This window comes from Rutilus rutilus (assembly GCF_951802725.1).
Source record: "Rutilus rutilus genome assembly, chromosome: 7".
Lineage (NCBI taxonomy): Eukaryota > Metazoa > Chordata > Actinopteri > Cypriniformes > Leuciscidae > Rutilus > Rutilus rutilus.
In genome coordinates this window covers 4,646,969-4,657,638 of record NC_140221.1, presented here as the reverse complement: position 1 = coordinate 4,657,638, position 10,670 = coordinate 4,646,969, and positions in this window count along the sequence as shown.

Here is a 10,670-nt window from a genome sequence, read left to right as displayed (position 1 = left end):
TAATTGCCCCAAATCATTGTTAATGTACATAACTTCTTCCTCTGTTTTTTTTTATTTTTATTTTTTATTTTTTTAAATGTCTATTTAATGTTATAAACAAGTCTATTTATAAATGTCAAAAATGTTTTAAATTAATCTAATAAAAATATTTAATTGAAGACTTGTTTCATCCAGAGTTTTTATAGGAATCTCTTGAATGAATGATTCAATGATAGATTAAAAATATTTTAAACATTTAACATTTTTGTCACTGGCTGCCACCTTCTGGCATAACCATGCAATCGAAACAATCTTTATTTGAAGCATAACATTAGGCTACTAGTTTCAAAGGCAATTTACTCATTTGATCGCTGCCGCAACATCAGTGTTTACATCCAAACTATAAAATTTTCTTCCAATACATTTGTTATTATTTGATGTTTGCAACATAGAAATAGAAATATGGTGCAGTTGAAAACACTGTTTGTGAAGCTGTTACAAACATATAGCTTACATGACCGCTGCTCTTTCTGGGTCAGCGGCAGTGCGAAAGCATGTTTCCAGTGTGCTCATAATTTCAAAGGTTTAGACAAAGCAGAATCATTGTAATTTAGGAATAAGTTTGCGTGTGCATTTGAACTGAGATTGTGATCTTTTAATGATTCATCATACATATATATGGACCTATAGCCTATGTATTTTTGTATGTCATATTTCAGGCTTAGGCCCGGCTGGCCAACACACATATAAAAATTCAGTGAAGTTATTCGATTTTTGATTCTTGTTTCTTATCCCCCCTGAAAGTTTGTTAAATTAACCCTTCACTTTCACACGTAAGTTTAAAATATTCCAGCTGATCCCCCAGTGTGAGTTTATGTGACAGTTATTTTAGAACGTATCACCTTATTATTTTCATGGCGACGCGACATGCTTGTCACGTGACACACCGCAGCCATAATAGTGCTGTATGACAGATATTAAACATAGCATCAGTTCTGGCAGGTCACGTTAGTCAAGCTCGCATCAGCTGACTCTCAGCTGATCCACGTCTACCTATAGGAGTACAACGCCCATTACATCATCCATACATAAGCTCCTTCAGTATTATCAACAGCTATCGCGTTTCTCAGGAGCTAATTACCCTCCTCCATCCCCAGCTCCTCCTCTCGTCCAGTCAGGATTTGGCATTCTGATTCTCCTTTGAATCAGACAAAATTATCTAATTATGTTGTACATTAAAATATTGAATTAATGATATCTGCAATACATTCATTGGTTGTGTTCTGTTTACCCTAAGGGGGGTTATTATGGAAGCTTGTTTCCACCACTGATAATTATAATAAATAAATAATAATAATTGCGACTTTTTATCTCACAATTGCGAGTTTACATCTCGAAACAAAGAGTTTCACGTCTTTGTAAACGAAAGTTTAATGCGTTTTAGGAAGGATTGTTCCAGTGCACCTATGCAGCCATTGTGGAGGTGGGGGGGGTGCTACCACAGAAACCGAAAATTCTCGGGCCAGCAGCATGTGTCCAAATTTCAATCTTAACCGTTCTATTTCATCAGAAACGATCTGAAAACAGGGCTTTAAGTGTAAAATACCAAACTTGTCCTTTAAAGGTCCCATTGCATGAAAATTTCACTTTATGAGGTTTTTTAACCTTAATATGAGGTCCCCTAGCCTGCCTATGGTCCCCCAGTGGCTAGACGTTTTGATGGGTGTAAGCCAAGCCCTGGGTATTTTTGAGAAAATGAAAGCTCAGACGGGCGAATCTAGAAATATTCCCCTTATGTCGTCATAAGGGGAAAGGTTACCTCCCCTTTCTCTTCTTTGCCCGCAAAGAGAATTTGGCCCGCCCATGAGAAAATGAGCTGCACGAGCGCGATATTGGTGATATTGGACATCATGGCTTGCAAACGAGCGAAGCATGGCAGTTGCTCAGTGTTTGGATGTACAAATGAACACAAAAGTATTTTTTTAGTTCCTTCATCCGAGCCTCTGAAGAACCAGTGGGTTATGTGAATTTCTGATGTGTAATTGTTCAAGTTCAGACAGATAATCTTTCTCTCAAAGTCGTTCAATACTGTTTATGCATCAGTACATCAAGCCAGTGACTAAACGATCAACTTCACGTCGTTTCTCTTAGTAGGATGAAAATAATCTTACTTAAACTGTGATTAATATATATACAGAAAGCGAGCAAAGAACAATCCCTTTCCAATCGCCCAAGCTGTCAATCACACAGCGCGAGTTTATCTAGACACTTGCCAAAATTTGTTATGAAATCAATGATGCTGTTACGCTGCACAACGAAGCTCTTACTGTACTTACCTCATGTTTGCATTGGTGAAAGCATTAATGAGAGTGTAGAAACTGCGTTGCAATGATAAGATCTTCCTTCACGCGATCAACAGGCTGTCATCTGCTCAATCATCACTGCAACCTTTTATGTGATGGGAATAGATCTAAATACTTAAACTTATCACGATTCGTTAATCCCGAGCTGTAATAGTAAAAACGTATAATAGGTGTAATAGTAAAAGTTTTCGAGAGAGTTCCACATGTAATGCGAGATATTTCATATGCAAGCATGTCAGCCAATCACAGCAGTGGGCGTTTACACTGAAGTCTCACAGCAGACACGCCCCTTCAAACAGAGCGTTCAAATCAGAGGCTAAAATCAGGCTAGGAAATATGCCTTTTATTTCTAAATTATAACATCTTTTGATCTAAAAAACATACTAACATTATAAGGGCACCCCAGGAAACATTCTAAAATAATAAAATAATCCATGCAATGGGACCTTTAAACAGTCGAATACACACAAAATAATGTCAAAATGCCGGTCTTGGTGAGTATTCACGTAAACTCAGTCAGTTATGTTTTAAGTGAACGTAAACAGTTGAGAAATAAAACGCATGTGTAACTGTATAATGGATCCGTGCATCAGGTCTTAAAGTGACAGCAGCCTTACATACCTGCTGCCAAAACAATATCTATATGGCAGTTTTCCCCCATGGTATCGATGTCAAAATTGTGGCCAGGGAAAATTTTGAGCAGCTAGTAACTTTGGAAAACCACTAGCCACAGTGGCTGATGAGTAAAAAAATTCATGACAAGCCCAGCTCTCAAGTAATGTCTGTTTAATTCATACTGGAAGCCAATGAAAGCCCTCGCACAGAAAGCCCACAAGTGAGAGTCATAAAGTCATAAGCAGATTTTTTTTGGTGACTCAAATGGATCATTGAGTCACCAGTAGGGCCACTTTGGACCCACCAGTCAGACAGAGTCCCTGCTCTTTTAAATCTCGCAGATGACAAGATGGAGAAGGCACACTGGAAGGAATGCATAGTTTTGCATTGTCGTCCACCTGTGTTCTAGAGCAGGTCTGCCCAGTTCTGTTCCTGGAGATCTACCTTGCTGCAAAGTTCAGTTCCAACTCTGATCAAACACAACTGAAACAGCTAATTGAGATCTTCAGGAGCATGTGATAATTATAGACAGGTGTGTTGGATCAGGGTTGGATCTGAACTTTGCAGGAAGGTAGATCTCCAGGAACAGGGGACACCCCTGTTCCCAATTCACCCCTAAAAGGTCTTGCATAAGGGAGTGCCACAGGCGACTGCATGGGTGGTCTCTACAGAGACAAACTTATCAGCGCTCACTCTTCTGAATGTCCAAAATCCTCAGGATGTTTGAGGATGAAGTCTCCATTCCTCAGATATCACCCCCTAACATGAAAGCAAGTCTGTATCATTGTTCAAATGACTGTACAATGCACTGAGCTGGTCCTCTCTTTCTCTGTAAACTAGTGATGAGTCGTTCATGAACGATCCGTTCATTGCGTCTGTCACGTGACAAATGAACGAAAGACTCATAAGGTAAAGTAATTATTTATGTTCCCTGTAAATTATTTTTGACTCTATTATAATGAGTTCTTAATTCAGAATATGATCAAGATTGCGTAGGTGAATGTGTTCGGGGAATTTGCCTGTTAAAAGTATAACATTTAAAGCCCCTTAAATGAACAAAATGACTCGAAAAAAGATTCGTTCATTTTGATGAACAAGATCAAACAAGAGAGTCAGTAAAATGATCTGAATTTCCCATCACTACTGTAAACGTTTAAACTGGGTGATTTGTGTGAATATCTAGTTCAGTCACGAAACTCTTGACGGAACAAGCTGATAGGCCCTTTACTAGTAATCTGCTAGCAATTACATAACTTACAACACAGCCCCAAGCTGATTGGCCTCTGCTGATTCTGCAGCCAATGAGCTTGCTTGCTCAACATTTAAATATTCAGGTTCAGTGTTCTCTATAAGCTGGTCCTGCAGATGTCCTGTCCTTAGAAATCCTCCACCTCCCCCAGCTCCACCTGTCACCTGGGATTTATGCCTATTCATCCAGCAGCAGCATATCTTACATGCTCACATCAGCGTGTACGTGTATATATTAGCAGTAGCAAGTCCATACTTGCTCTGCAGCAGCAGCGTAGCAGAAGAAAGTCCTCAAATACCAAATAGCCTACATTAACATTGTCATAGTATGCAAAAACTAGGTTGCCATGATTGAAAATCTTGAAAAATGCTTGAAAATCTTGTGTACTAGATGTAAACGTGTTATGTGAAACAGAAAATAAATGAAACAAGTAAAAAAAAAATTTTAACAAGGTGTTTGTACACAACTGTTCAGACATATTGATATCTCTGTACTTGTACTCTGCACACTGACAATAATTTTGAATTTATTTTAATTTGACATGAAGCACATGGATGTGAAATAACATAGTTGGTATTAGGAGGTCATTAGTAATGTATTATGGTGCGTTCCAGGCAACCTTATACCCGTGTTTTTCCAACCTTATACCCGTGAAAGTGCACTGGAACGGCAGTCAAACCCGTGACTTCCCACCCGTGAACTCATACTAGATCGATGTACTCCCAGTTACGAGCTCTGACGTCACATAGCCCGCGAAACCATACAAAACAACAATGGCAGCCCCTACGGATGCAGTGTTTCTGCAGGCGGTACACGGTGAGAATACACTTTAGGACAATATAACGTTGCAGTCAAATTAATAATAATATAATAATAATAAATAAACAAGGAGTAAGCACCTTTGGCGACAGAAATTATTACAAATGCGCATAAGCCCCGTAAGGTCCGCCATGCTGGTTTGTTTACATCTAGCTACCACAATTCCTTGCGCTCAAGTAGTTTGGCGTGAGTCGTGGTTTGAAGTCGTGATTTACGTGCTCAAAAACCTGCCTGGAACGCAGCATTAATCTTCGGTCTGCACAGTAAGGGTAAGAGTTGTTGAGATATAGTGATTCTCAAGGCATGGAAGCATAATGCAATATTTGTCTTTTGCTACCTAGTCTTCCTCTAACTAAGATGGCATCTAAATTGTGCCCAACAGGTCTCCATCATTAACACCACCACCACTAGAGAATTTGGGTGGTGTTACTGGAGGGGGGGTTCTGTGAGGCACCGTGAATGTGCAACTGAAGAGGAGTCCCTCGTCCTTCTGCTTGGACCACAGGGGCTGGGATAATCACATTAGTGGAAGATGGGAAGTAGACAGTGGCGTGAAAGCCGGGAGAGCAATGGCACGACTAATCCCGTTACTGCTGAGAGAGAAAAGAGCGACGCTGGCTCTCTGCGGAGGCTGAGAAAAACCCTACTTTCCCAGGAGTGAGTTCACCTGTATGGTAACACACAGAAGTTGGTCTTTTGATGCCTATTACAAGGAGACAATTGGCACTTGGCACGTACCACTGCTTTTTTCTTCTTTTCTTAACACCATCTCGCAACATCCCACCCTCCCCATCTCCCCACAGTTAGGCGCCATTACATATTGTCAATGTATGAACAAAACATAACTAAACAGAGGACAGGCATTCCATGAGACCCTCTCTGACTCCCCGCTGGTGAAGACGTCCCCTACAGTAGGAGCTGCTGTGTGTGAATCGGATAGAGAGGGGGCAGTGCTTCCAAAAACATAGGACTAGCTTTATCTGTGATTTGTTCCTGCACCCGAGTTCAACCTTAATGCAAACTTAATACAAGAACAGGACAATAGGATGTGCTCTATGAAACCGATGCCCTGCTGAATTCACTGGCAGATGGCCACAATCAAGGACAGTCCTAGATTGACAAGGCGTTTCATGGGGCGGATGGGAGGACATGTCCCGCATCCCCACGTTTTTCTTCAAGAGAAGTGCACAGAGGCAAGATTCCTTGCACTCCCTGGCAACGGTGGGAAAACAAAACGTCAGATCTGATCCGTCAAGTCTTTAAGCTCTCTTCTTCTGTCTGTCTCTCTCTTGTCTTTCTGGATTGTACTGTTGTATTGGTATAGGGATTAAGCTTAAGTGGTAAAACAGTGATTTAATGAACTTTGCATGGCAGCATGCTGCACTTCAACCACGATCGCAAATAAGCAGGGCCAGTGGGAGATCGCTATGGGAACTTTTCTGAGCCATATGGAAACAGGGGCAAAGGCTTTTGAGGCTATGGATTTTTAATTCTACTAAAAACAATTTCAAATACTTGAAAACAACAGTCCGAGTGTGAGAAAAAATGTTCTCAGGAAAAAAAACAGACAGCCCACCAGGTGCTCTGTGTGTGTGATGCAGACAGTAAACAAAACAATGTAAGAAAGGGATGCATCCGCTCGCCAGACTGCTTTTCACTTTGCCATGTATTATGTTGTGCTAACCTTTCATCACAATAACGCTCAGCTTTAAATCAATTATACTGCGGATGACCGCATCATCCAATCTAAATCGTTAGATTTAGAGTCGCTTGTTTCAGTTTGTATAATTTAATTCTCCCCTGATGATCAGGATTAAAAGACATTCTTTTAAGGCATTTAATGAACAAATACTTTATTCTTTTGTTAATGCGAGAAAGGACAAATAAATCCAATTTGAACAGTTGACAGGTAAAATCTGTGCTTGCAAAAGGTGAAACTCTATTTTCATAAAATGTAATTCCATCATATCCAGATGTACAACACCAAAAGTAAGTGAAGTATGTTACATTTCTGGAATTTTGTAAAAAAATGAGCACTAATGCCACTATTGTGATTTGTTAACTTATCCCATTCATGAGGCCTAATGCACCCGACAGTGGGATTGAATCATTAAAAGATTGTAATCCCCCACCATTGTGTTCAAACAATGCTGCGTTTTAGGTTTCAAAACAGCATGTTCTTCAATAAGGAATATCCAGAATGCATTTCCTGACCTCTTCTTGAGTCATTTTAATTATATATTTAGTCTTTAACTGAGTGAAAGGCACAATATGTCATTTTCGCCGCTAGAGGTCGCTTATTCAAAACAAAGACGTACCTTGATGACGCCGTGAATGAGCGTGGAATCATGGGAGTTGTTGTTTTCACCTCCACAGCCGATAGAAAAGTAACCCGACGGGACTCAGGCAGAAATCATATTCATGGATGAGCTAATGTATTACAGTTTTATTAACGGTACTGTAGTATGAAGCAGGTTGGGCCGAGAGTCGTGGAGCAAAACGAGGCAGCTGGAGCGAATGCTAATGTCTCGGTTCCAACTGAGCTTTTATTATGCTTATGATGCAGTCGACTGTTTCCACTCTTTTCGTTGCGTATGTGAGGTAGCGCAACGCTGTTTTACATGGTTAAAACAATCATACTAAATACATTTTAGTGTGTTGAAAGTTGTTATAGCGTTACTCTGTGCGTTCGCTCGGTGGCTGGTATGAGACACTTGTTGCACTTTGCAGTAATCTAGATCAATATTACAATATCAGAATATTAAAAACTGGACTTGTGTTGCTAAATCACATGCGATTCATGTCATAACCGTGTTGAGCTATCAAAACAATTAATAGTTTTCTGTCAATAAAAGTATCCAAACAGTTGCTCACTTGTCTAATAAAACACATAATATATTAAAATATCTTTGGTGTTTCCATGGTTATACGGACATTGAGGGTAACGTGGGTATGACGTCACTGATAGATGACACAAGGCACAGTCCGTAACACTGGTTACAATTGCTGATTTATCTGGATTTAAAGGAGAACTCTCAATTTTAACATTGAGCTCATTTTTTTGTACATTTGGAGTGCTGTCAGTACAGAGAACAACGACAAAAATCGGTGTTGCCTACACTTGTTAACCTCGTTTTAAAATGTGCACCCTGTAGACTTCAATGGGGCAAGTTTTAAACCTGCTTTTAGCCTCTTAACATCCTTGATGTGTCATTACAAGTGCACAGGTCATGTGAGTGATTCCTTCAGAGTGAACGCGGGTGAATCTGACTGCAGTAGATGTGAAAGATATGAATAAAAATGACGTTTATTCAGCCAGCGCACATACCTGTATTTACATCCTGTTTTCGGTCGAAGTCCACAGTAATCGATTGTCGAGTTCAGGTTTAGTACCTATGATCACGCGCGTGAACTCGACAGTCGACTACTGACAATGAAAACGGTCTTCTGGAGTGGTTTGGATGACCTGCTGTTTCTACTATTACCAGCAAGTGCTACCACAGGTACTCTAGCTCAATACATAGATTACGTGCTGTGGTTTGTCCTTCACTGTTGGCGAGGTTGTTGAAGACGCCAGTCTCACTCAGTTGCTGTCTCCCCAATCCACTCCAGGCCTCCTGGTACCAGCATTTATGTTTTGTTTTTTCCCCCCATCAAGCTCGTTCCAGACCCAGAGTTCAGAATCAATCCCGTTACGGCCCGTTAAATTTCCTTTCAGTCCTTGACTCCGTACGAGAGTTTTCCCCAGACCGAGAATCCGCTCCAGAGAGTGAAATCCCCAAATCCACTCCAGAAAGTGAAACCCCTGAATCCGCTCCAGTGAGGAAAATTCCAGAGCCCAACTCGGAGAGCTATTCCACTGTCCATTATGGCTCTAACCTTAATGTGAGTCTGGGCCACACACAGCTCCACACCAGTCCAGTGATGGCTCCAGCCCATGAACCCGCTCAAGAGTCCTCTCCGGTTCACAACCTCATAGCTCCTCCCAAGAAAACGTTTTGGGGGGGAACCATAGTGGCCGAGCCTAGCTTCCGGGTCAAAGCCACGGAGGCCGATCCTCCCTGGGCCCCTGCCCTATTCACCTGCCACAGCTCCTGAATACCCTCCTTCTCACCCTGGCTGGATTCTGTTGTGCGCGAGGTCACGCCTTCCGGAAGGGGGGAGTACTGTCAGGATCACCTATCCCCAATGCTTGTCACCTCTGCGCACTACATTTCCCATAATCCTCCCTGGCCATCACCTGCACTTTTCAATCAACACACCTGTCTCCCATCATTATCTAGCGCTCTACATAAGCCAGCACCACATGCACAGAGATGGTCTGGTCCACGACTAGGACGCCGTCAAACATTGTTTGGACTGCTTACCTGTGGTTTCCTACCCGTGTGTTTCTTCGTCTCTGCTACCTCCTAGTATTATCTCCTGTCTCCACTTCCTCCAATGGTAATCTCCTAAGATCTGTAAAGAAAGTGTAAGACTGTCATTCAATCTATTCAGCTACAATCATCTCAAAGTGTGTGTGTGGTGCATAGACTGTAAAAAAAATATGGACGTAGTGTCCGTGATGTCACTCGTATGTTTCTGAAGAGCATTTTTGAAGCCCAAAGTGTGAGGAGCCGGCTGTCGCCATCTTGGCAGCACGTCACCGAAAATAGACAGAGGCGGGATTAGCTGAGGTGGCGTGACGCTAACAGACAGCAGACATACGGCTAGTAGTGACAGCAGCGGGAATCCATCTGTCACTCAAGTGGCCACGCCCTAATTACACAGAACTTTAAGGCTTAATGTAATTTAAATGGATAAAAAAATTATAGTAAAAAAAAATAAAAAATAAATCACCCCCTTACTTGTCATGAAGGGCTAAATTAGCTTTATAGACCAAAACCACTTTTTGTACCAGGCTGTAAAAAAATAAATAATAATTCTGCTGTAAAGTTGGGCATATTAACATGGGGACTACTCTAACATGGGGATTGACTCTCCTTTGGAGCCTGTCTCTAGTGGCCAGTCGATGAATTGTAATTTAAGTCACTTCCGTGTTGGATTCAAGAGAGAGAGCAGAAGGTTGCCACTTGGTGTGGTGCAACTCACCTGGACTGTTTGCAGTATCCTCCTCTGCTCTGTTGTCTGCAAAAGCCTTCACTCACCGTGTGCACATTTGTATTTCACCATATATCTATGAGTCTGACAAACAATACCTAAGGCAAAGAGAAAAAATGACTTGGAGTCATTTCATGTAAACAACCAAAATCATATCAGCGTATCTTGAGGTTTTCTTGAAGTAAAGGTGTCAACCAAGTCACACGATTAAATAAAATAAGACCTGTCAAAGGTAATGCATTAACAGTCAGAGTCACTATTCTTATGGGCAGCGCTCTTACACCTTGAGGAAAATGTACAAAAATGGTACCTTTAGAGGTACAACAGCTTGTCACTGGGGCAGAACCCTTTAACGGACAGCTCTGCACATTATCTGCCCCTCATAGGTGCATATTAGTACATTAATGTATGCAGTATGAAGGTATACATTTTAACTTAAATGTTCAAGGCTTCCAGTTTCAGCCACTTCCAGTAATTTCAGCTTTTTTGCAGTTTTGCTGCTTTGTTGCAAACTGGTATTGTTATCAAACTATTAATCATAATTC